This window comes from Hyla sarda, chromosome 5, assembly GCF_029499605.1.
Source record: "Hyla sarda isolate aHylSar1 chromosome 5, aHylSar1.hap1, whole genome shotgun sequence".
Classification (NCBI taxonomy): Eukaryota; Metazoa; Chordata; class Amphibia; order Anura; family Hylidae; genus Hyla; species Hyla sarda.
The window spans coordinates 255,872,186-255,897,018 of record NC_079193.1 but is presented as its reverse complement, the minus strand read 5'-3'; the positions used below and the strand labels follow the sequence as shown (position 1 = coordinate 255,897,018).

General features: G+C 45.6%; 1 protein-coding gene across 7 annotated transcripts in view; it reads right to left on the bottom strand.

Moving 5' to 3' along the window:
- MPPE1 (metallophosphoesterase 1) overlaps nucleotides 1–24,833 on the bottom strand; it is a 108,125-nt gene that overhangs the window by 65,619 nt on the left and 17,673 nt on the right. For 3 of the 7 annotated variants that reach the window (XM_056521547.1, XM_056521557.1, XM_056521558.1), the window contains exon 1: nucleotides 3,173–3,268. The exons of 2 other annotated variants lie outside the window; for them this stretch is intronic. The gene's annotated coding sequence lies outside the window, so the exon portion shown is untranslated. Of the gene's footprint in view, nucleotides 1–3,172; nucleotides 3,269–8,273; nucleotides 8,292–24,833 lie in introns of those variants that run through there. 2 more of the 7 variants (XM_056521556.1, XM_056521548.1) reach the window with 2 other exon arrangements.

Genomic DNA, 24,833 nt, shown 5'->3' with positions numbered 1-24,833 from the left:
TAACCTGCACCGATTATCGGTATCGGCCCTAAAAAAAAACGATATCGGTCGATCCCTAATTCACAGAGCACTTCACATCTACGTATGAGGTATTTCCTTACTCGAGAGAAATGTGGTTACAAATTTTTTTATTTTTTTTTGGGGGGGGGGGGGGGGGGAGGGGGGATTTCTCTCCTTTTACCCCTTGTAAAAATTCAAAAACTGGGTCTACAAGAACATGCCAGTGTAAAAAATGAAGATTTTGAATTTTCTCCTTCACTTTGCTGCTATTCCTGTGAAACACTTAGAGGGTTAAACTTTCTGAATGTCATTTTGAATACTTTGAGGGGTGCAGTTGTTATAATGGGGTATTTCTAACATGAAAGCCCCTCAAATCCACCTAAAAACTGAACTCCTCCCTGAAAAATTCTGATTTAGAAATTTTCGTGAAAAACTGGAAAATTATTGATGAATTTTGAAGCCCTCTGATGTCTTCCAAAAGTTAAAACATGTCAACTTTATGATGCCAACATAATGTAGACATATTGTATATGTGAATCAATATATAAATGTATTTGGAATATCAATTTTCCTTACAAGCAGAGAGTTTCAAAGTTCGAAAAATGCAAAATTTGCTAAATTTTTCATTAAATTTTTGGATTTCTCTCCAAGAAAAGATGCAAGTAACAACAAAAATTGACCTCTATGTTAAAGTAGAATATATCACGAAAAACCTCTCGGAATCAGAATAATCGGTAAAAGCATCCCAGAGTTATTAATGCATAAAGTGACAGTGGTCAGATGTGCAAAAAATGGCTCCGTCCTTAAAGGGGTAGTCCAGTGGTGAAAAACGTATCCCTTATCCTAAGGATAGGGGATAAGTTTGAGATCGCGGGGGGGTCCAACCACTGGGGCCCCCTGCGATCTCTCTGTATGGGGGCCAGGCTCTCCGGCCAGATAGCGGGTGTCGACCCCCCGCACGAAGCGGCGGCCGACACCCCCCTCAATACATCTCTATGGCAGAGCCGGAGATTGCCGAAAGGCAGCGCTCCGGCTCTGCCATAGAGTTGTACTGAGGGGGCGTGTCGGCTGTCGCTTCGTGCGGAGGTCGACACGCCCCCTTCCCTCGGGCTGTCGGGCTCCGTACAGGAGATCGCAGGGGGCCCCAGCGGTCGGACCCCCCGCGATCTCAAACTTATCCCCTATCCTTAGGGTAGGGGATAAGTTGTTCACCACTGGACTACTCCTTTAAGGTGAAAAAGGGCTCAGTCCTTAACCCCTTAAGGACGCAGGACGTAAATGTACGTCCTGGTGAGGTGGTACTTAACGCACCAGGACGTACATTTACGTCCTAAGCATAACCGCGGGCATCGGAGCGATGCCCGTGTCATGCGCGGCTGATCCCGGCTGCTAATCGCAGCCAGAGACCCGCCGGCAATGGCCGACGCCCGCGATCTCGCGGGCGTCCGCCATTAACCCCTCAGGTGCCGGGATCAATACAGATCCCGGCATCTGCGGCAGTTCGCGATTAAAATGAACGATCGGATCGCCCGCAGCGCTGCTGCGGGGATCCGATCATTCATAACGCCGCACGGAGGTCCCCTCACCTTCCTCCGTGCGGCTCCCGGCGTCTCCTGCTCTGGTCTGTGATCGAGCAGACCAGAGCAGGAGATGACCGATAATACTGATCTGTTCTATGTCCTATACATAGAACAGATCAGTATTAGCAATCATGGTATTGCTATGAATAGTCCCCTATGGGGACTATTCAAGTGTAAAAAAAAATGTAAAAGTAAAAGTAAAAAAAAAGTGAAAAATCCCCTCCCCCAATAAAAAAGTAAAACGTCCGTTTTTTCCTATTTTACCCCCAAAAAGCGTAAAAAACATTTTTTATAGACATATTTGGTATCGCCGCATGCGTAAATGTCCGAACTATTAAAATAAAATGTTAATGATCCCGTACGGTGAACGGCGTGAACGAAAAAAAATTTAAAAAGTCCAAAATTCCTACTTTTTTAATACATTTTATTAAAAAAAAAATTTATAAAAAATGTATTAAAAGTTTTTTTTATGCAAATGTGGTATCAAAAAAAAGTACAGATCATGGCGCAAAAAATGAGCCCCCATACCGCCGCTTATACGGAAAAATAAAAAAGTTATAGGTCATCAAAATAAAGGGATTATAAACGTACTAATTTGGTTAAAAAGTTTGTGATTTTTTTTAAGCGCAACAATAATATAAAAGTACGTAATAATGGGTATCATTTTAATCGTATTGACCCTCAGAATAAAGAACACACGTCATTTTTACCATAAATTGTACGGCGTGAAAACTAAACCTTCCAAAATTAGCAAAATTGCGTTTTTTGTTTTAATTTCCCCACAAAAATAGTGTTTTTTGGTTGCGCCATACATTTTATGATACAATGAGTGATGTCATTTCAAAGGACAACTGGTCGCGCAAAAAACAAGCCCTCATACTAGTCTGTGGATGAAAATATAAAAGAGTTATGATTTTTAGAAGGCGAGGAGGAAAAAATGAAAACGTAAAAATTAAATTGTCTGAGTCCTTAAGGCCAAAATGGGCTGAGTCCTTAAGGGGTTAAGGGGTTAAATATACAAACTGAAGAATAGAACTGCCAGAAAGAGGTGCAAACTTTTTCATTATAGCAGCTGTAGCAAAACTACAACTCCCAGCATGCCCGGACAGCCGAAGGCTGTCCGAGCATGCTGGGAGTTGTAGTTTTGCTACAACGGGAGCCGCACTGCATTACAGTTTTTTCTCTGTGGCAATACCACTCCTGCCTCAGGCTGTATTCACACATGAATTTACCGCTGCAAATGTCCTATTCATCTTGTATTCAGCTGCCTGCAAACCAGCCCTATCCTCCTCCCCTCAGTGTTTCCCAGCCAAAGTGCCTCCTGCTGTTGCAAAACAACAACTCCTGCCCGGGAATGGTAGGAGTTGTAGTTTTGAAACAGCTGGAGGCACCCTGCTTGGGAAACATTGCCCTTCTTTATAAGCGCGCCCTCAGCGTTTACACAATGCATGGTCTCACACACAGCGCCGGTCCAAATGCCGCAATAATAGAAAGGGCATAGCATGATATTTTCCCTTCATGAAGAAGAAGTAGAAAGGAGCTCTACGCCTATACCGAACGGGCTGACAGTGTATCACAATAGGGTCACTTACACAGGCGACAACACCCGCATCCGCAGCTTCCTGAGATACCACAGCTGTGTCCCGTGCAGCGCTATGCGGCTCCTGACAGGTTCAGGCTGAGCTGTGGGCGGAGCTATGTGCAATCTCCTGCGCTGATTGGCTGAGCGAGGCATGCAACCAGTATGCGCGGCCGCGTTCTTGTGTGCGGATAAAGGATGGAGTCAGAGATGTTTAGCGGGCTCGTCCCTCTGCTCACAATGGTTAACCCCTTAAGAACTCAGCCCATTTAGGCCTTAAAGGGGTTATCCAGGAAAAAACTTTTTTTTAATATATCAACTGGCTCCAGAAAGTTGAACAGTTTTGTAAATTACTTCTATTAAAAATTCTTAATCCTTTCAGTACTTATGAGCTTCTGAAGTTCAGTTGTTCTTTTTCTGTCTAAGTGCTCTCTGATGACACGTGTCTCGGGAACCGCCCAGTTTAGAAGAAAATCCCCATAGCAAACCTGGGCGGTTCCCGAGACACGTGTCATCAGAGAGCACTTAGACAGAAAAGAACAACTCAACTTCAGAAGCTCATAAGTACTAAAAGGATTCAGATTTTTTAATAGAAGTAATTTACAAATCGGTTTAATTTTCTGGAGCAAGTTAATGTATTAAAAAAAAGTTTTTTCCTGGATAACCCCTTTAATTAACCCCTTAAGGACCCAGCCATTTTACACTTTAGGACCCGGCCATTTTTTGCACATCTGACCACTGTCACTTTAAACATTAATAACTCTGGAATACTTTTAGTTATCATTCTGATTCCGAGTTTGTTTTTTCGTGACATATTCTACTTTAACATAGTGGTAAAATTTTGTGGTATCTTGCATCCTTTCTTGGTGAAAAATCCCAAAATTTGATGAAAAATTTGAAAATTTTGCATTTTTCTAACTTTGAAGCTCTCTGCTTGTAAGGAAAATGGATATTCCAAATATTTTTTTATTTTATTCACATTTCCAATATGTCTACTTTATGTTTGCATCATAAAATTGACGTGTTTTTACTTTTGGAAGACACCAGAGGGCTTCAAAGTTCAGCAGCAATTTTCCAATTTTTTACAAAATTTTCAAACTCACAATTTTTCAGGGACCAGTTCAGGTTTGAAGTGGATTTGAAGGGTCTTCATATTAGAAATACCCCCTAAATGACCCCCATTATAAAAACTGCACCCCCCCCAAAGTATTCAAAATGACATTCAGTCAGCATTTTAACCCTTTAGATGTTTCACAGGAATAGCAGCAAAGTGAAGGAGAAAATTCACAATCTTAATTTTTTACACTCGCATTTTCTTGTAGACCCAATTTTTTAATTTTTACAAGGGGTAAAAGGAGAAAATGTATACTTGTATTTGTAGCCCAATTTCTCTCGAGTAAGCACATACCTCATATGTCTATGTAAAGTGTTCGGCGGGCGCAGTAGAGGGCTCAGAAGCGAAGGAGCGACAAGGGGATTTTGGAGAGTACGTTTTTCTGAAATGGTTTTTGGGGGGCATGTTGCATTTAGGAAGCCCCTATGGTGCCAGAACAGCAAAAAAAAACACATGCCATACCATTTTGGAAACTAGACCCCTTGAGGAACATAACAAGGAATTAAGTGAGCCTTAATACCCCACAGGTGTTTCACGACTTTTGCATTTGTAAAAAAAAAAAAATAATGTTTCACTAAAATGTGTTTCCCCCCAAATTTCACATTTTTGCAAGGGTTAATAGCAGAAAATACCCCCTAAAATTTGTAACCCCATCTCTTCTGAGTATGAAGGTACCCCATAAGTTGACCTGAAGTGCACTACGGGCGAACTACAATGCTCAGAAGAGAAGGAGTCATATTTGGCTTTTTGAGAGCAAATTTTGCTCAGGGGCATGTCGCATTTAGGAAGCCCCTATGGTGCCAGGACAGCAGAAAAACCCCACATGGCATACCATTTTGGAAACTAGACCTCTTGAGGAACGTTACAAGGAATTAAGTGAGCCTTAATACCCCACAGGGGTTTCATGACTTTTGCATACGTAAAAAAAGAAAAAAATTTCACTAAAATGTGTGTTTCCCCCCCCAAATTTCACATTTATGCAAGGGTTAATAGCAGAAAATACCCCCAAAATTTGTAACCCCATCTCTTCTGAGTGTGGAGGTACCCCATAACTTGACCTGAAGTGCACTACGGGCGAACTACAATGCTCAGAAGAGAAGGAGTCATATTTGGCTTTTTGAGAGCAAATTTTGCTCGGGGGGGGGGGGGGGGGGCATGTCGCATTTAGGAAGCCCCTATGGTGCCAGGACAGCAAAATAACCTCCACATGGCATACCATTTTGGAAACTAGACCCCTTGAGGAACGTAACAAGGGGTACAGTGAGCATTTACCCCCACTGGTGTCTGTCAGATCTTTGGAACAGTGGGCTGTACAAAATTTTTTATTTGCACAGCCCATTTTTCCAAAGATCTGTCAGACACCAGTGGGGTGTAAATTCTCACTGCACCCCTCATTACATTCCGTGAGGGGTGTAGTTTCCAAAATGGGGTGACATGTGGGGTTTTTTTTTTTTTTTGCGTTTGTCAAAACCGCTGTAACAAACAGCCACCCCTGTGCAAATCACCTCAAATGTACATGGTGCACTCTCCCTTCTGGGCCTTGTTGTGCGCCCCCAGAGCACTTTGCGCCCACATATGGGGTATCTCCGTAGTCAGGAGAAACTGCATTACAAATTTTGGGGGGCTTTTTTCCCTTTTACCTCTTGTCAAAATGAAAAGTATAGGGCAACACCAGCATGTTAGTGTAAAAAATTTTTTTTTTTTACACTAACATGCTGGTGTAGACCCCAACTTCCCCTTTTCATAAGGGGTGAAAGGAGAAAAAGCCCCCCAAAATTTGTTAGGCAATTTCTCCCGAGTGCGGCGATACCCCATATGTGGCCCTAAACTGTTGCCTTGAAATACGACAGGGCTCCGAAGTGAGAGCGCCATGCGCATTTGAGGCCTGAATTAGGGATTTGCATAGGGGTATTCTACGCCAGCGATTCCCAAACAGGGTGCCTCCAGCTGTTGCAAAACTCAACGGCTGTCCAGCAATACTGGGAGTTGTTGTTTTGCAACAGCTGGAGGCTCCATTTTGGAAACAGTGGCGTACCAGACGTTTTTCATTTTTATTGGGGAGGGGGGCTGTGTAGGGGTATGTGTATATGTAGTGTTTTTTACTTTTTATTTTATTGTGTGTTAGTGTAGTGTAGTGTAGTGTTTTTAGGGTACAGTCACACGGGCGGGGATTACAGCGAATTTCCCGCTGCGAGTTCGAGCTGCAGCGCAAAATTTGCTGCATCGCAAACTTGCAGCCTGATACTCACTGTAAGCCCCCTGCCCATGTGAATGTACCCTGTACATTCACAGGGGGGGGGGGAGGGACCTCCAGCTGTTGCAAAACTACAACTCCCAGCATGCACGGTCTATCAGTGCATGCTGGTAGTTATAGTTTTGCAACAGCTGGAGGCACACGGGTTGGGAAACACTGAGTTAGGAAACAGACAATGTTTCCCAACCAGTGTGCCTCCAGTTGTTGCAAAACCACAACTTCCAGCATGCCCAGGCAGCCGAAGGGCGTATTGGGAGTAGTGGTTACGTGACAGTTGGAGGAGAACAGTTTGGGGACCACTGTGTAGTGGTGTCCAAGCTGTAGCCCTCCAGATGTTGCAAAACTACAACTCCCAGTATGCCAAAGCTGTCCAGGCATGCTGGGAGTCCTATACTTAAGGGGTTAAAGGGGAACTCCGTTGGAAAACATTTATTTATTTTTAAATCAACAGGTTTGTAAATTATTTCCATTTAAGGGTATGTTCACACGAGTGAAATTACGCACAGTAGGGGAGATTTATCAAAACCTGTATAGAGGAAGAGTGGTGCAGTTGCCCATAGCAACCAATCAGATCGCTTCTTTCATTTTTAAAGAGGCCTGGGAAAAATGAAAGAAGCAATCTGATTGGTTGCTATGGGCAACTGCACCACTCTTCCTCTACACAGGTTTTGATAAATGTTCCCCAGTGGACGTTAGCATCAGTGTGCATGGGTTGTCTTCAAGACCCGTTCACACTGCGGAACTTCAGCGACGGACAATTCCGCCGCTGAAATTGCTCCACGCATAGAAAGAACATGTTTTGCTTCGCGCGGAAGTCCGCAAGCACTGCATAGCCATCAATGGCGATGTCGCAGATCCGCGCGGTCCTACCGCCGCCTCCGGCTGCCAGGTTGAATCTCCGCTAGCTGAATTCCGCGAGCGGAGATTCAGCTACATATCCGTAGTGTGAACATACCCTAAAAATCTTAACCCTTCCAGTACTTATCAGCTGCTGTATACTCCAGATAAAGTTCTTATATATATATATATATATATATATATATATATATATATATCATTTCCACTCTGTCTGACCACAGTGCTCTCTGCTGACACCTCTCTCTATGTCAGGAACTGTCCAGAGCAGCATATGTTTGCTATGGGGATTTTTTCCTGCTCTGGATAATTCCTGACATGGACAGAGGTGTCAGCAGAGAGCACTGTGGTCAGACAGAAAATAAATTCAAAAATAAAATAACTTCCTCTGTAGTATACAGCAGCTGATTTTTTTTTTTTTTATTCCCACCGAAGTACCTCTTTAAAGCACTGCTGAGTGATGCTGCTACATTGTTTATCTCTGGGGGATTGTGCAGGGAGGCATTGTGTAATCAGTGGAAGGTCAAGGTCATCCCAAAGGGTACGTTCAGATGCCGCAGAAGGACCCTCTGTATTCTGCCTTCACATGTGCCTGCTCTTAGCGGCAATACCGCTACGTGAGGACACACTGAAACGATGAGCGAGTCGCAGCGCATGCGCGCGGTGTACTCGCTCACATCGTGGCCGATCCCCCTACTCAATGAGCTAGGCCAAGAGCTGCCGCGATATGCGAGTATGCTGCGCATGCAAAACTACAATCGGCCATCGGCTGTCCGGGCATGCTGGGGGTTGTAGTTTTGAAACATCTGGAGGTCTGCAAGTTGAAGACCACTGTATTAGGGGATTAAACAGTAAAACATTGCTGAATATGACACATGCAATTCAGCTTACCTCCAGCAAAAGATCATCTATCAGTGTATTGAAGGAGTAACATTACTTCTAAAGCAGGGGTCTCAAACTGGTGGCCCTCCAGATGTTGCAAAACTTCAACTCCCAGCCTGCCTAGACAGCTGTTAGCTGCAGCCAACTGTTGTCCGGGCATGTCAAGGCATGCTGGGAGTTAAAGTTTTTCAACATCTGGAGGGCCACCAGTTTGAGACCCCTGCTCTAAGGGGAGGAGATTTTCATAAAAAGAAAAAGTCCTTACTAGAGAGATTTTTTGGATATAGCTACTAGAACACCATCTGACCTAAATAAAAGACTGGACTTGCTTCTACATTACTGACAGATTCATTTTTTACATCTAAAGTGTACTTTTTAATATAGAACTCCAATAAAATCACCCCCCGAGGAAGCACTTTTACATCAAAACTGTCGTTGGGGTTTGGTAGGTAAGGTCTGGCACTCTGCATATCATTTTGGTCCCTGGTATGTTGATATTTTACACATAGGGCTTGTTCTGCATTATTGTGTTTGCCTTTGTATTGGTAGCAACCCTCTCATTACAGCCTATGGGTCGTTCATTCACATCTCAGTAATTTAGCAGTCTCCAGCCCCTTTTATCTACCTTTTTGTTGTATGCTGGTGCCTTTTTCTTTTTTATCATTTCTTCTGTGGATTTTATGTATTTGTCATTTTTCTAATAAAGTTGGTTTATTTTACCATGCTCCTTTTGGTGTTTTGTGCACTAATTAGTTCCCAAGTCGGTGTTGTCAGTTCGCAGTGCACACTTACTTACTTTTTCAGTAAGGTTATACTTATCGGTGTTTATATCCCAGTTATAGTCACAGTACATACAAGTCCCAATGCATTTTCCACCGGGAGGTACCGGGATCCTCAGAGGACAATTGGGTTACAATCTGTGTGATGCGGTGTGATCGGGTAACAGATATCACACCATACACAGAAACCAATATACAGAAAGGTATATATGCAGAATCAGGGGTACATTTTGATATACACTAGATAGATATTAACCAAGTCAAAATAAGAGAAAGATGATTAGTAGGTCATAAAGAGAAGGAGACTCACTTTCTCCCATGAGCATTGAAAATAGCAAAAAAAGGGGGGCTCAGCCATACAATATACTACGCGAGGGGTGCTAACCACATTGAACAAACCAAGCAACAAAGCACAAAGACCAGAGTCAATGTATCAAATGAAAGCACACCCAATCCAGCAATACATATCAAAATAAGCAATCTTTATTAAAGGCTCATACAAGTTGAGAATGAAAAAATGACAGACACATACATGTAAAAACACTTAAAAAGGTCCACACTAGACCGCACTACACAAGTGAGACATGGTGACACTCCTGAGGAAGTCACTCAGTGACGGAACGCGTGGAGTTCTTGGGACTGGGACGGATGGGTCACATTTTTGTCTAACTGTTTATTGCAGGTTTTGCCTCCTCTTATCCTTGTGTCTGTGTGTGGTAGCTGATTGATTATTGTCCTGCTCTTCATGTGTCTATATCTTTAGACGGTGCAGTATTGTTATTATTATTCAGCTCCACATCCGGTATATTATGAGAACTTCACTGTGATTTTTGCTGGCAGGTTAAATTATTAAGATTGTTTGTTTATTGTATTTTTTATACCGCAGCATCCAGTGTTAGGAGGATTACACTATACCTGCATATTCTTCATTTCAGGTTAACATACAGTTATTATTTTGTCCCAGTCCCTAGTGGGACACTCACCATGTCTCACTTGTGTAGTGCGGTCCAGTGTGGACCTTTTTAAGTGTTTTTACATGTTTGTGTCTGTCATTTTTTCATTCTCAACTTGTATGAGCCTTTAATAAAAGATTGCTTATTTTGATATGTATTGCTGGATTGGGTGTGCTTTCATTTGATACATTGACTCTGGTCTTTGTGCTTTGTCACTTTCTCCCATGTCATGATGAAGAACTCTGGTACCTCCCAGTGGGAAACGTGTTGTGACTTGTATGTACTCTGACTATAACTGTAACTCTATATACGTTTCATGGGTTCTTATTATGTATCTTTTTATGGCTGATTTTTTTTTTATATCAGTTCAGTACACTGGATGGTTTTTTATGTGTTTTATGATTATGTGCCTATATTTTTATAAGCTGCTTTTAATGTGTTTTTATTTTTCACTTTCCAACAGAGCGACTGGCGAGGTGCCGGACTCTCACCATCACTACTCTCTTTCTACATTTTAATTTTATTTCTGCTGGAAAAGTATTTTGCTGGACCAATATATTTTTCCCAAGCTGCTACCTTCTGCTTATATTGGGCCACAGTCACCCAGCTTTTTCTCGAGTACTTCACTTGATGTACTTCTGCACCCAACAGCGAGATACAGCGAAGCTCAACCCTCCTGAACCAGTGATGCGGGGATGCTCACTGCAACCTTGATCCAGGTGACGGTCGAGAAGTACCTGGAGTGACGTGGGATACCCTAGGTCCCCCAGGTAACTCTGCGGCAGCTGTCCTCGCAGGTACTAACATGAAGTCTATGACATAGTACTCCAACAGTGGGCTGTGCCGTGCAACCGGCTTTATCACAGATGAACCTTGCCAGTTCTGTTGCCCTCATTTTGCATGGTGGACTTGACCCCTTATTCATTGCTGTGCATGCGCCGGCTAGTCCGGTCATGTGATCAGCGCATCATCATGACGCACTCGCAGCTCATTGGTCCTTGCACATTTCCGGCTCCAGCATCACACGTCGGCACACATGGGCACATGGGGTTTTCACCTTACTTACTGTACCGAGCCTGTTATTCCTATGTGATTGGTGAGTGTACCTTGCCCCGCCCAGATTCTGGAGGATCCTACCCACCTAATTATGTGCACATGATTGCACTTATGGTATTTTTACACTTTATATGTATTTACATGGCACTTTAATGTTTATTACATGTATCATGTTGTTAAACACATTATATTGTGTCAGTTCATGTATTTTTATATCTTGCACTGTATTTATCTTGGCTATTTTATGACATTTTCTTGTAATTGCACTTTAACCCCTTAAGGACTCAGGGTTTTTCCATTTTTGCACTTTCGTTTTTTCCTCCTTACCTTTTAAAAATCATAACCCTTTTAATTTTCCACCTAAAAATCCATATTATGGCTTATTTTTTGCGTCACCAATTCTACTTTGCAGTGACATTAGTCATTTTACCCAAAAATGCACGGCGAAACGGGAAAAAAAATCATTGTGCGACAAAATGGAAGAAAAAGCACCATTTTGTAACTTTTGGGGGCTTCCGTTTCTAGGCAGTGCATATTTTGGTAAAAATTACACCTTATAATTATTCTGTAGGTCCATACGGTTAAAATGATACCCTACTTATATAGGTTTGATTTTGTCGCACTTCTGGATAAAATCATAACTACATGCAGGAAAATGTATACGTTTAAAAATGTCATCTTCTGACCCCTATAACTTTTTTATTTTTCCATGTACAGGGCGGTATGAGGACTCATTTTTTGCGCCGTGATCTGAAGTTTTTATCAGTAGGATTTTTGCTTTGATCGGACTTTTTGATCACTTTTTATTCATTTTTTAATGATATAAAAAGTGACCAAAATGCGCTTTTTTTGACTTTGGAATTTTTCTGAGCGTACGTCATTGACCGTGCAGTTTAATTAATGATATATTTTTTATAGTTTGGACATTTACGCACATGGCGATACCACATATGTTTATTTATTTATTTTTTAATTTTTTATTTATTTTTTTACACTGTTTTATTTTTTTTATGGGAAAAGAGGGGTGATTCAAACTTTTATTAGGGAAGGGGTTAAATGACCTTTATTAACACTTTTTTAAAACTTTTTTTTTGCAGTGTTATAGGTCCCATAGGTCCCATAACACTGCACACACAGATCTGTTACACAGATCACAGGCGTGTATTAACACGCCTGTGATCAGTGTTATCGGCGCTTGACTGCTCCTGCCTGGATCTCAGGCACGGAGCAGTCATTCGCCGATCGGACACCGTGGAGGCAGGTAAGGGCCCTCCCGGTGTCCTGGCAGCTGTTCGGGACGCTGCGATTTCACCGCGGCGGTCCCGAACAGCTCGACTGAGCAGCCGGGTCACTTTCACTTTCACTTTAGAAGCGGCGGTCAGCTTTGACCGCCGCTTCTAAAGGGTTAATACCACACATCGCCGCAATCGGCGATGTGTGGTATTAGCCGAGGGTCCCGGCCGTTGATGAGCGCCGGGACCGACGCGATATGATGCGGGATCGCTGCGCGATCCCGCTTCAAATCGCGGGAGCCGGCGCAGGACGTAAATATACGTCCTGCGTTGTTAAGGGGTTAATTGGCCACTCCATTTATATCTGGCTCTATACCCCATTTGTATGCTTGAAAATGGTCGAAACTGGCGACCGAAATGTCGCACTTGTTTGATGGAATAAACCGAATTTTTCTTCACCGCATGATCTGGAGTTCTGCAGAATCCTTTTCTACGCTGTATCCAATACCTGGGACCGAGTTTTTATCTGCTTGCACCCTCCTGTCTTCTCATCATTCCAGGAGTGCTGCTCTATTATATTTTTGTACATATATATATATATATATATATATATATATATATTTTTTTTTTTTTTTTCTTAAATCAACTGGTGCCAGAAAGTTAAACAGATTTGTAAATTACTTCTATTAAAAAATCTTAATCCTTCAAGTACCTATCAGCTGCTTTATACTACAGAGAAAGTTGAGTTGTTCTTTTCTGTCTGACCACAGTGCTCTCTGCTGACACCTCTGTCCACATCAGGAACTGTCCAGAGTGAGAGCAAATCCCCATAGCAAACCTTTCATGCTCTGTTGTAACTCCAGGGGTTTGTTAAATAGACACTTCTGATAAACCGCTCTGTTGAAATGTTGCAGATAGCAGTACACAAACTGAAATGTTGCAATTTCCCTTAGAGTAACAATAATAGTATTAATAATTTTCAAAGAAATGGCGTATGAGGCAGTATTTTAAGGTGATGATCACCTGCTATATGAAACATTATGACAGAGCATTTACCCAACATTGTCTATTTCACAAACCACTGGATTTACAACAAAGAATTTTTGATGTAATAGTGCATTACATAGAGAAAAAAAAGAATTGGAGGCTTTATTCTATGTTTATATTATATTATAATATTAATTGAAGTACCTGTCATACAAGCAATTTTATTATATTTTTAAACTTATCTGTATTGGTGATTATATAGACCACAAGGGCCCTGTGGTATGATAGCTGCATTGTTTACATTTTATATATTTGTATAATAAATACTTATTATTTTTGTTGCCATATTGTTTTTTTTTTACCATATAGCTTTAACCCCTTAAGGACCCAGCCAATTTTCACTGTAGTACCTGACCATTTTTTGCACATCTGACCACTTTCAATTTAAGCATTAATAACTCTGGGATGCTTTTACCTTTCATTCTGATTCCGAGAATATTCGTGACATATTCTACTTTATGTTAGTGGTAAAATGTTGTCGATACTTGCATCATTTCTTGGTGAAAAATTCCAAAATGTGATGAAAAAATTGAAAATGTAGCATCATTTTTTTTTTTACTTTGAAGCTCTCTGCTTATAAGGAAAATGAATATTCCAAATAAATGATATATTGATTCACATATACAATATGTCTACTTTATGTTTGCAACATAAAGTTGACATGTTTTTACTTTTGGAAGACTTCAGAGAGCTTCAAAGTTCAGCAGCAATTTTTACATTTTTCACAAAAGTTTCAAAATTGAAATTTTTCAGGGACCAGTTCTGTTTTGAAGTGGATTTCAAGGGCCTTCATATTAGAAATACCCCACAAATGACCCCATTATAAAACTGCACCCCTCAAAGTATTCAAAATGACATTCAAAAGGTTTGTTTCACAGGAATAGCAGCAAATTGGAGAAAAGGAGAAAATTCAAAATCTTCATTTTTTACACTTGCATGTTCTTGTAGACCCAGTTATTGAATTTTTACAAGGGGTAAAAGGAGATAAATCTTCCTAAAATGTGTAACCCAATTTCTCGCGAGTAAGAAAATACCTCATATGTGTATGTCAAGGGTTCGGCAGGCGCAGTAGAGGGCTCAGAAGGGAAGGAGTGACAATGGGATTTTAGAGAGTGAGTTTTTCTGAAATGGTTTTTGGGGGGCATGTTACATTTAGGAAGCCCCTATGGTGCCAGGACAGCAAAAAAAAAAAAAAAACACATGACATACTATTTTGGAAACTACACCCCTCAAGGCACGTAACAAGGGGTCCAGTGAGCCTTAACACCCCACAGGTGTTTGACAACTTTTCATTAAAGTTGGATGTGTAAATTATTTTATTTTTTTCACTAAAATGCTCGTTTTCCCTCAAATGTTTACAAGGGGTAATAGGACAAAATGCCCCCCAAAATGTGTAACCCCATCTCTTCTGAGTATGGAAATACCCCATGTGTGGACGTCAAGTTCTCTGCTGGCGCACTACAGTGCTCAGAAGAGAAGGAGCACCATTGAGCTTTTGGGAAAAAAAATTGTTTGGAATGGAAGTCAGGGGTCATGTGCATTTACACCCCGTGGTGCCAGAACAGTGGACCCCCCACATGTGACCCCATTTTGGAAACTACACCCCTCACAGAATTTAATAAGGGGTGCAGTGAGTATTTACACCCCACTGGCGTTTGACAGATCTTTGGAACAGTGGGCTGTGAAAATGAAAAATTAAATTTTTCATTTTGACGGACCACTGTTCCAAAAATCTGTCAGACACCTGTGGGGCGTAAATTCTCACTGTAACCCTTATTACATTACATGAGGGGTGTAGTTTCCAAAATGGGGTCACATGTAGGTATTTCTTTTTTTGCGTTTATGTCAGAACCGCTGTAAAATCAGCCACCCCTGTGCAAATCACCAATTTAGGCCTCAAATCTACATAGTGCGCACTCACTCCTGAGCCTTGTTGTGCGCCCACAGAGCATTTTACGCCCACATATGGGGTATTTCTGTATTCAGGAGAAATTGCGTTACAAATTTTGGGGGTCTTTTTTTTTCCTTTTAACGCTTGTGAAAATAAAAAGTATGGGACAACACCAGCATGTTAGTGTAAAAAAATAAAAGATTTTACACTAACAAGCTGGTGTAGCCCCCAACTTTTCCTTTTCATAAGGGATAAAAGGAGAAAAAGCCCCCAAAAATTTGTAGTGCAATTTCCGCGTACGGAAATACCCCATATGCGGCCCTAAACTGTTTCCTTGAAATACGACAGGGCTCCGAAGTGAGAGAGCTCCATGTGCATTTGAGGACTAAATTAGGAACTGCATAGGGGTGGACATAGGGGTATTCTATGCCAGTGATTCCCAAACAGGGTGCCTCCAGCTGTTGCTAAATTCCCAGCATGCCTGGATAGTCAGTGGCTGTCCGGAAATGCTGGGAGTTGTTGTTTTGCAACAGCTGGAGGCTCCATTTTGGAAACACTGCCATACAATACATTTTTTATTTTTATTGGGGGGGGGGGGGGGGGGGGCAGGCAAACTAGAAGTATGGTCAGAACTCTGGCAACTGAAATTTAATGTGGATAAGTGCAAGATAATGCACCTGGGGCGCAAAAACCCTCAGGCAGCATATAGAATATTTGACACAGCCCTGACCTCAGTATCTGAGGAGAGGGATTTAGGAGTAATTATTTCAGAAGACTTAAAGGTAGGAAGACAATGTAATAGAGCAGCAGGAAACACTAGCAGAATGCTTGGATGTATAGGGATGTTACGCCTAGCGCTCCGGGTCCCCGCTCCTCCCCGGAGCGCTCACGGCGTCCTTCTCCCTGCAGCTCCCCGGTCAGCGCTGACCGGGAGCGCTGCTCTGCCATGGCCGTTGGGGATGCGATTCGCACAGCGGGACGCGCCCGCTCGCGAATCGCATCCCAGGTCACTTACCCGTTCCCGTCTCCTGCGGTCATGTGCTGGCGCGCGCGGCTCCGCTCTCTAGGGCGCGCGCGCGCCAGCTCCCTGAGACTTAAAGGGCCAGTGCACCAATGATTGGTGCCTGGCCCAATTAGCTTAATTGGTTCCCACCTGTTCCCTGGCTATATCTAGTCTCCTCCCTTGCACTCCCTTGCCGGATCTTGTTGCCTTAGTGCCAGTGAAAGCGTTCCTTGTGTGTTCAATAGCCTGTGTACCAGTACCTTTGCTATCTCCCCTGACTACGAACCTTGCCGCCTGCCCCCGACCTTCTGCTACGTCCGACCTTGCTACTGCCTACTCCCTTGTACCTCGCCTATCTTCAGTATCTTCAGCAGCCAGAGAGGTGAGCCGTTGCTAGTGGATACGACCTGGTCACTACCGCCGCAGCAAGACCATCCCGCTTTGCGGCGGGCTCTGGTGAAAACCAGTAGTGGCTTAGAACCGGTCCACTAGCACGGTCCACGCCAATCCCTCTCTGGCACAGAGGATCCACTACCTGCCAGCCGGCATCGTGACAGTAGATCCGGCCATGGATCCCGCTGAAGTTCCTCTGCCAGCTGCCGCCGACCTCCCTACATTGGTCGCCCGACAAGAGCACCAGCTGTCGTACTTGACCACCATGACACAGCAACTCCAGTCGCAGCTACAGCAGCTCCAGTCACAGCAACAGCAGCAACAGTCGCAGCTACAGCAAGTTCAGTCTCAGCTACAGCAGCAACAACCATCTCCTCCGCCAGCTCCTGCACCCCTTCCGCAGCGAGTGGCCACTCCTAGCCTCCGCCTGTCTTTGCCGGACAAATTTAATGGGGACTCTAAGTTTTGCCGTGGCTTTCTTTCCCAATGTTCCCTGCATCTGGAGATGATGTCGGACCTGTTTCCCACTGAAAGGTCTAAGGTGGCTTTCGTAGTCAGCCTTCTGTCCGGAAAAGCCCTGTCATGGGCCACACCGCTCTGGGACCGCAATGACCCCGTCACTGCCTCTGTACACTCCTTCTTCTCGGAAATCCGAAGTGTCTTTGAGGAACCTGCCCGAGCCTCTTCTGCTGAGACTGCCCTGTTGAACCTGGTCCAGGGTAATTCTTCCGTTGGCGAGTATGCCGTACAATTCCGTACTCTTGCTTCAGAATTGTCCTGGAATAATGAGGCCCTCTGCGCGACCTTCAAAAAAGGCCTATCCAGCAACATTAAAGATGTTCTGGCCGCACGAGAGACTCCTGCTAACCTGCATGAACTCATTCATCTAGCCACTCGCATTGACATGCGTTTTTCTGAGAGGCATCAAGAGCTCCGCCAGGAAAAAGACTTAGATCTCTGGCCACCTCTCCCACAGTCTCCACTGCAATCTGCGCCTAGGCCTCCCGCCGAGGAGGCCATGCAAGTGGATCGGTCTCGCCTGACCCTGGAAGAGAGGAATCGCCGTAAGGAAGAGAATCTCTGTCTGTACTGTGCCAGTACTGAACATTTTTTGGTGGATTGCCCAATCCGTCCTCCACGTCTGGGAAACGCACGCTCGCACTCAGCTCTCGTGGGTGTGGCGTCTCTTGATGCCAAGTCGGCTTCTCCACGTCTCACGGTACCTGTTCGGATTTCCACTTCAGCCAGCTCTCCCCTCTCAGCCGTGGCCTGCCTGGACTCTGGAGCTTCTGGGAATTTTATTCGGGAGTCCTTTGTGAATAAATTCCGTATTCCGGTGACCCGTCTTGTCAAGCCACTCCACATTTCCGCGGTCAACGGAGCCAGGTTGGACTGTACCATACGTTTCCGCACGGAGCCCCTTCTTATGAGCATCGGATCTCATCACGAGAGGATTGAACTTTTGGTCCTCCCCAATTGCACCTCGGAAATTCTCCTTGGACTTCCCTGGCTTCAACTTCATTCCCCAATCCTGGATTGGTCCACTGGGGAGATCAAGAGTTGGGGGTCCTCTTGTGCCAAGAACTGTCTAAAACCGGTTCCCAGTAACCCTTGCCGTAACTCTGTGGTTCCTCCTGTATTCGGTCCCCCTAAGGTCATTAAGGACTCTGCCTGCCACAGGAAATGCCCCTCCCCCCCTCCCAGTTCCATCAGGCAAGCTTCTGTGTCCCCTCATGGCCCTCGTCCTGGTGTCACACTGCCCCGTGCCAGGTCTCGCCCTCTGCCCTCTCTCCCCATTCCTACTCCTGCGGTTCTGCCTGCCGTTGAGGAATCCCTCCATCCTTTCCCGGTGTCCTCATCCCAGGGGAGGCAGTTACCCGATAAAGAGAAGGGGAGACCTAAGGGGGGGGGTACTGTTACGCCTAGCGCTCCGGGTCCCCGCTCCTCCCCGGAGCGCTCACGGCGTCCTTCTCCCTGCAGCTCCCCGGTCAGCGCTGACCGGGAGCGCTGCTCTGCCATGGCCGTTGGGGATGCGATTCGCACAGCGGGACGCGCCCGCTCGCGAATCGCATCCCAGGTCACTTACCCGTTCCCGTCTCCTGCGGTCATGTGCTGGCGCGCGCGGCTCCGCTCTCTAGGGCGCGCGCGCGCCAGCTCCCTGAGACTTAAAGGGCCAGTGCACCAATGATTGGTGCCTGGCCCAATTAGCTTAATTGGTTCCCACCTGTTCCCTGGCTATATCTAGTCTCCTCCCTTGCACTCCCTTGCCGGATCTTGTTGCCTTAGTGCCAGTGAAAGCGTTCCTTGTGTGTTCAATAGCCTGTGTACCAGTACCTTTGCTATCTCCCCTGACTACGAACCTTGCCGCCTGCCCCCGACCTTCTGCTACGTCCGACCTTGCTACTGCCTACTCCCTTGTACCTCGCCTATCTTCAGTATCTTCAGCAGCCAGAGAGGTGAGCCGTTGCTAGTGGATACGACCTGGTCACTACCGCCGCAGCAAGACCATCCCGCTTTGCGGCGGGCTCTGGTGAAAACCAGTAGTGGCTTAGAACCGGTCCACTAGCACGGTCCACGCCAATCCCTCTCTGGCACAGAGGATCCACTACCTGCCAGCCGGCATCGTGACAAGGGAGAGGTATAAGCAGTAGAAAGAGAGAAGTGCTCATGCCACTGTACAGAACACTGGTGAGACCTAATTTGGAGTATTGTGCGTAGTACTGGAGGCCGTATCTCCAGAAGGATATAGATACTCTAGAGAGAGTTCAAAGAAGAGCTACTAAACTAGTACATGGATTGCAGGATAAAACTTACCAGGAAAGGTTAAAGGACCTTAACATGTATAGCTTGGAAGAAAGAAGAGACAGAGGGGATATGATAGAGACTTTTAAATACATAAAGGGAATCAACACGGTAAAGGAGGAGAGCATATTTAAAAGAAGAAAAACTACCACAAGAGGACATAGTTTTAAATTAGAGGGGCAAAGGTTTATGCAGTAATATCAGGAAGTATTACTTTACTGAGAGAGTAGTGGATGCATGGAATAGCCTTCCTGCAGAAGTGGTCGCTGCAAATACAGTGAAGAAGTTTAAACATGCATGGGATAAGCATAAGGCTATCCTTCATATAAGATAGGGCCAGGGACTATTCATAGTATTCAGATTATTGGGCAGACTAGATGGGCCAAATGGTTCTTATCTGCCGACACATTCTATGTTTCTATGACAGTGTAAGGGGGTGTATATGTTGTGTTTTACCCTTTATTATGTGTTAGTGTAGTGTAGGGTTTTTAGGGTACATTCGCACTGGCGTGTTACTGTGAGTTTCCAGCTAGGAGTTTGCGCTGCGGCGAAAAATTTGCCGCAACCCAAACTTGAAGCAGGAAACTTACTGTAAACCTGCCTGTGTGAATGTACCCTGTACATTCACATGGGGGGCAAACCTCCAGCTGTTTCACAACTACAACTCCCAGCATGTACTGACAGACCGTGCATGCTGGAAGTTGTAATTTTGCAACAGCTGGAGGCACACTGGTTGGAAAACCTTAAGTTAGGTTCTGTTACCTAAGGCTGGGTCCACACTACGTTTTGTCCCATACGGGAGCGCATACGGCAGGGGGGAGCTAAAAGCTCGCGCTCCCGTATGTGACCGTATGCGCTCCCGTATGCCATTCACTTCAATGAGCCGACCGGAGTGAAACGTTCGGTCCGGTCGGCTCATTTTTGCGCCGTATGCGCTTTTACAACCGGACCTAAAACCGTGGTTGACCACAGTTTTAGGTCCGGTTGTAAAAGCGCATACGGCGCAAAAATGAGCCGACCGGACCGAACGTTTCACTCCGGTCGGCTCATTGAAATGAATGACATACGGGAGCGCATACGGTCACATACGGGAGCGCGAGGTTTTAGCTCCCCCCTGCCGTATGCGCTCCCGTATGGGACAAAACGTAGTGTGGACCCAGCCTAACTCAGTATTTTCCAACCAGTGTGCCTCCAGCTGTTGCAAAACTACAACTCCCAGCATGTACTGATCACCAAAGGGCATACTGGGAGATGCAGTTATGCAATAGCTGGAGGTACACAACTACAACTCCCAGCATGCCGAGATAGCTGTTTGCTATTTGGGCATGCTGGGATTTGCAGTTTTGCAACATCTGGAGGGCCACAGTGATCTCCAAACTGTGGTCCTCCAGCTTTTTCAAAACTACAAATCCCAGCATGCCCAGACAGCAAACAGCTGTTTGGGCATGCTAGGAGTTGTAGTTTTGCTAGATCTGGAGGGCTACAGTTAGAAACCACGGTATAGTGGTCTCTAACTGTAGCCTTCCAGCTGTTGCAAAACTACATATTCCAGCATGCCCAAACAGCTGTCTGGGGATGCTGGGAGTTGTAGTTTTGCAACATCTGGAGGGCTACAGTTAGAGACCACTGTATAGTGGTCTCAAACTGTACCCTCCAGATGTTGCTAGGCAACTCGCCGGCTTCCGTACGATCCAGTCGCACAACATCGCCGCCCGCCAATCTCCTTTCCCCGTTCTGCCCTGCCTATTGTGGGTGGGCAGGATGGGGAAAACTAAAATTAACCCCCCCGCCCCCGATCTACTATTGGTGGTCGCGTCTAGACCACCAATAGCAGGGATAGGAGGGGTGGCACCCCTGCCACCTCACTCCTATCCCTTCAGGGGGATTGTAGGTGTCTTAGACAACTGCGATCCCCCTTATATTCCGGGTCACCGGGTCACCATAGACCCGTAATGGCCCGGAATTGCGCAAATCGCAAGTGTGAATTCACTTGCGATTTGCCGCAATCGGCGACATGGGGGGGTCTGATGACCCCCCCTGGGTGTTTGCACGGGATGCCTGCTGAACGATTTCAGCAGGCATCCTGGTCCGATCCACGCCCGGCGCGCGGTGGGGGCCGGCATTCTCCTTGACGTACGTCTACGTCATGGGTCCTTATGTACCAGTGTGTCATGATGTAGGCGGACGTCAAGGGTCCTTAAGGGGTTAAAGACATGCGCCGTAAATGTACGGCACTGTATAGCGATACTTTGCGCACAGCACCGTACATTTACAGCATTGCGCTTACTTCATTCATGAGGGGTCACGGCAGCTGTCAGCAGTCGAGGACCCAACGGTAATGGCAGACATCAGCAATCGCACTGATGCTGTGATCAATACAGATCATGGCATCTGCGGCAGTGTGGCACTTGAAATGGCTGATATGATCCCCCGCGTTGCTGCCTCGGGGATCAGATCAGCCAAGATGGCGGACTTAGGTCCCCTCACCTGCCTCCGTCAATCTCCCATGGTCTTCTAGCAGACCAGGGCAGAAGATAATACTGATCAGTGCTATGCCCAATCTGGCAGGGAGCACATGGCAGGTGCTCACACTGGTGTGGTGCTCTGCGGCGATCATTGTCACTGTTATGCTTTGTCTGTGGGGTGGAGTGGCTGGGAGCTAGGGGCTTTCTCCTTGTGGGCATGGTCTTGTGGGGGCAGTAGTCGCTGCCCAGCACTACGCCAGTGTTAGGTTAATCAGCAGGAGACTTCATATGGATTTCCTCCTAACATTCTCCCAGCCCTCTGGCAGGGAGCACATGGTAGGTGTTCACACTGGTGTGGTGCTCTGCGGCGATCATTGTCACCATGATGCTTTGTCTGTGGGGTGGAGTGGCCAGGAGCCAGGGGCTTGGTCGGGAAGCAGTGGGGCTGTCTGGCCACTTGGTCATTCCCCTTGTGGGCATGGTGTCACGGGGGCGGTGGTCGCTGCCCGGCACTACGCCAGTGTTAGTTTAGGGACCCACTCTAAATAGGTGACCTTGACGTGGCGGGTGGGCTTGTACTTTTTGATCAAAATGTTTACTTACAACCTGGTAGTTTTTGAATTTATGCTGAGAAGAAATGAGATCAAAATACAAATTGTGGATGTGCGGCTGTGTTTCTTTTTCTCTTTGTGTCTTACAATACGATGCAGCCCATCTGGACTCCTACGTGGACGCCTTTGTTTTTCCTACTTTATTTGAGGAGGACAGTGGTTTTCTGGATGCTTCCCTTACATTGTTGGATGTACAAGAGGCTATCGCTGATATAACCAAGGGTAAGTCTCCGGGCCCTGACGGCCTTCCACTTGAGATTTATCTGCGGTATTCAGACGTGCTTCTCTCTCCCCTCTTAACTATGTATCAGTCCGCATTTGAGGAAGGGGTCCTCCCGGACTCACTCTATGAGGCAACCATTGTTGTATTATTGAAACCAGAAAAAGACCCCTTGGAATGCGGCTCCTATAGGCCCATCTCCTTACTAAATTTGGATTATAAAATCCTAACTAAAATTCTTGCCAACCGGCTGAACCGTATTATACTTAGTATTATCCATAGTGACCAAACTGGTTTCATGCCAGGCAAATCTACATCAGACAACATCCGTCAAGTTCAAAAGGCTGTCCAGGTGGGAGAGGCTTTGAGAGGTGATTGGGCCTTGGCGACGTTAGATGCTGCCAAGGCATTCGACTCTGTTGAATGGGAATACCTTATCAAAGTCCTCTCTAGATTTGGTTTTGGCCACAATTTTAGGAAATGGGTTTCCATCCTCTATAGGCATCCCCAGGCTCAGGTTCTTGTGAATGGAATTTGCTCTCTCCCGTTCACCTTGGGCCGAGGAACACGGTTAACGGAGCAGTGGAGCCCCTTGCACTGCGTATTCGGCAGGACCCTGATTTCCTTGGCATGTCTATGGGAGGCCTGGAGGAACATATTGGGTTATATACAGACGATATAATGCTCTTCCTCTCCAATCCTACCCGTATGCTACCTTATGTGATTGACTTATTGGATAGATTTGGGTACTTCTCAGATTTGGGTACTTCTCAGGTTTATTTATTAACTGGACCAAATTGGCTATTATGCTGCTTTTGAATCATAACTGGCTTTCTGTTATGTGTGGCCTCCGGGTGGTGTTGGATTTCAAGTATCTGGGGATATACATAAATAGGAATTCTGATGTTAGACCTGAATACCAATATTCTCTCCCTTGTCCCCTATATTAAAACTAAATTTAGGATTTGGGTTCTCGGTCTCTGGCCGTATTAATCTCATCAAACTTATTATTTTACCCAAGCATTTATATGCTCTGGAACATGCCTCGGTCCCAGTTCCCAAGTCCTTTTTTAACACACTACATTCCCTTTTCTCCCCCTTTTATTTGGGGTCCTAACAGACCAAAATTGGAGGCTGGTGTGTCTTTACCGGACCTCTTCCTGTATTATTTAGCAGAGGGGTGTGTACTTTGAAACAATTGTACACTGATAATGTACTGTGCTCATTTGACCAACTGAAGTCTAACCAGGACATTTCTAGACAATGTTTCTTTAAGTACCTACAGTTGCGCCACACCCTTAATGCTCAGTTCCCTGTGGGTGGACCGCTGATCTCTGTATTCCCATTGATTGGGGTCCTGAAATCCCAGGGACCTAGGGGTCTTGTGTCCATTCTTTATACGCATCTTATCCATGCCAAGAACTCATGCACACCATTGCCCGCTTTACAATATTGGCTGTCATATAATCCTAACCTCACAGATGATGATTGGGAGGAGATTTTATCTTCTCAAATGCTGGTATCCCCATCTGCAGATAATAAACACATCCAATTGAATATTATCCATTATAGTTATTGTTACGCCGAGCGCTCCGGGTTCCCGCTCCTCCCCGGAGCGCTCGCTACACTCTCGCTCCCGCAGCGCCCCGGTCAGATCCACTGACCGGGTGCGCTGCGATACCGCCTCCAGCCGGGATGCGATTCGCGATGCGGGTGGCGCCCGCTCGCGATGCGCACCCCGGCTCCCGTACCTGACTCGCTCTCCGTCGGTCCTGTCCCGGCGCGCGCGGCCCCGCTCCCTAGGGCGCGCGCGCGCCGGGTCTCTGCGATTTAAAGGGCCACTGCGCCGCTGATTGGCGCAGTGGTTCTAATCAGTGTGTTCACCTGTGCACTCCCTATGTATACCTCACTTCCCCTGCACTCCCTCGCCGGATCTTGTTGCCATTGTGCCAGTGAAAGCGTTTCCTTGTGTGTTCCTAGCCTGTGTTCCAGACCTCCTGCCGTTGCCCCTGACTACGATCCTTGCTGCCTGCCCCGACCTTCTGCTACGTCCGACCTTGCTTCTGTCTACTCCCTTGTACCGCGCCTATCTTCAGCAGTCAGAGAGGTTGAGCCAT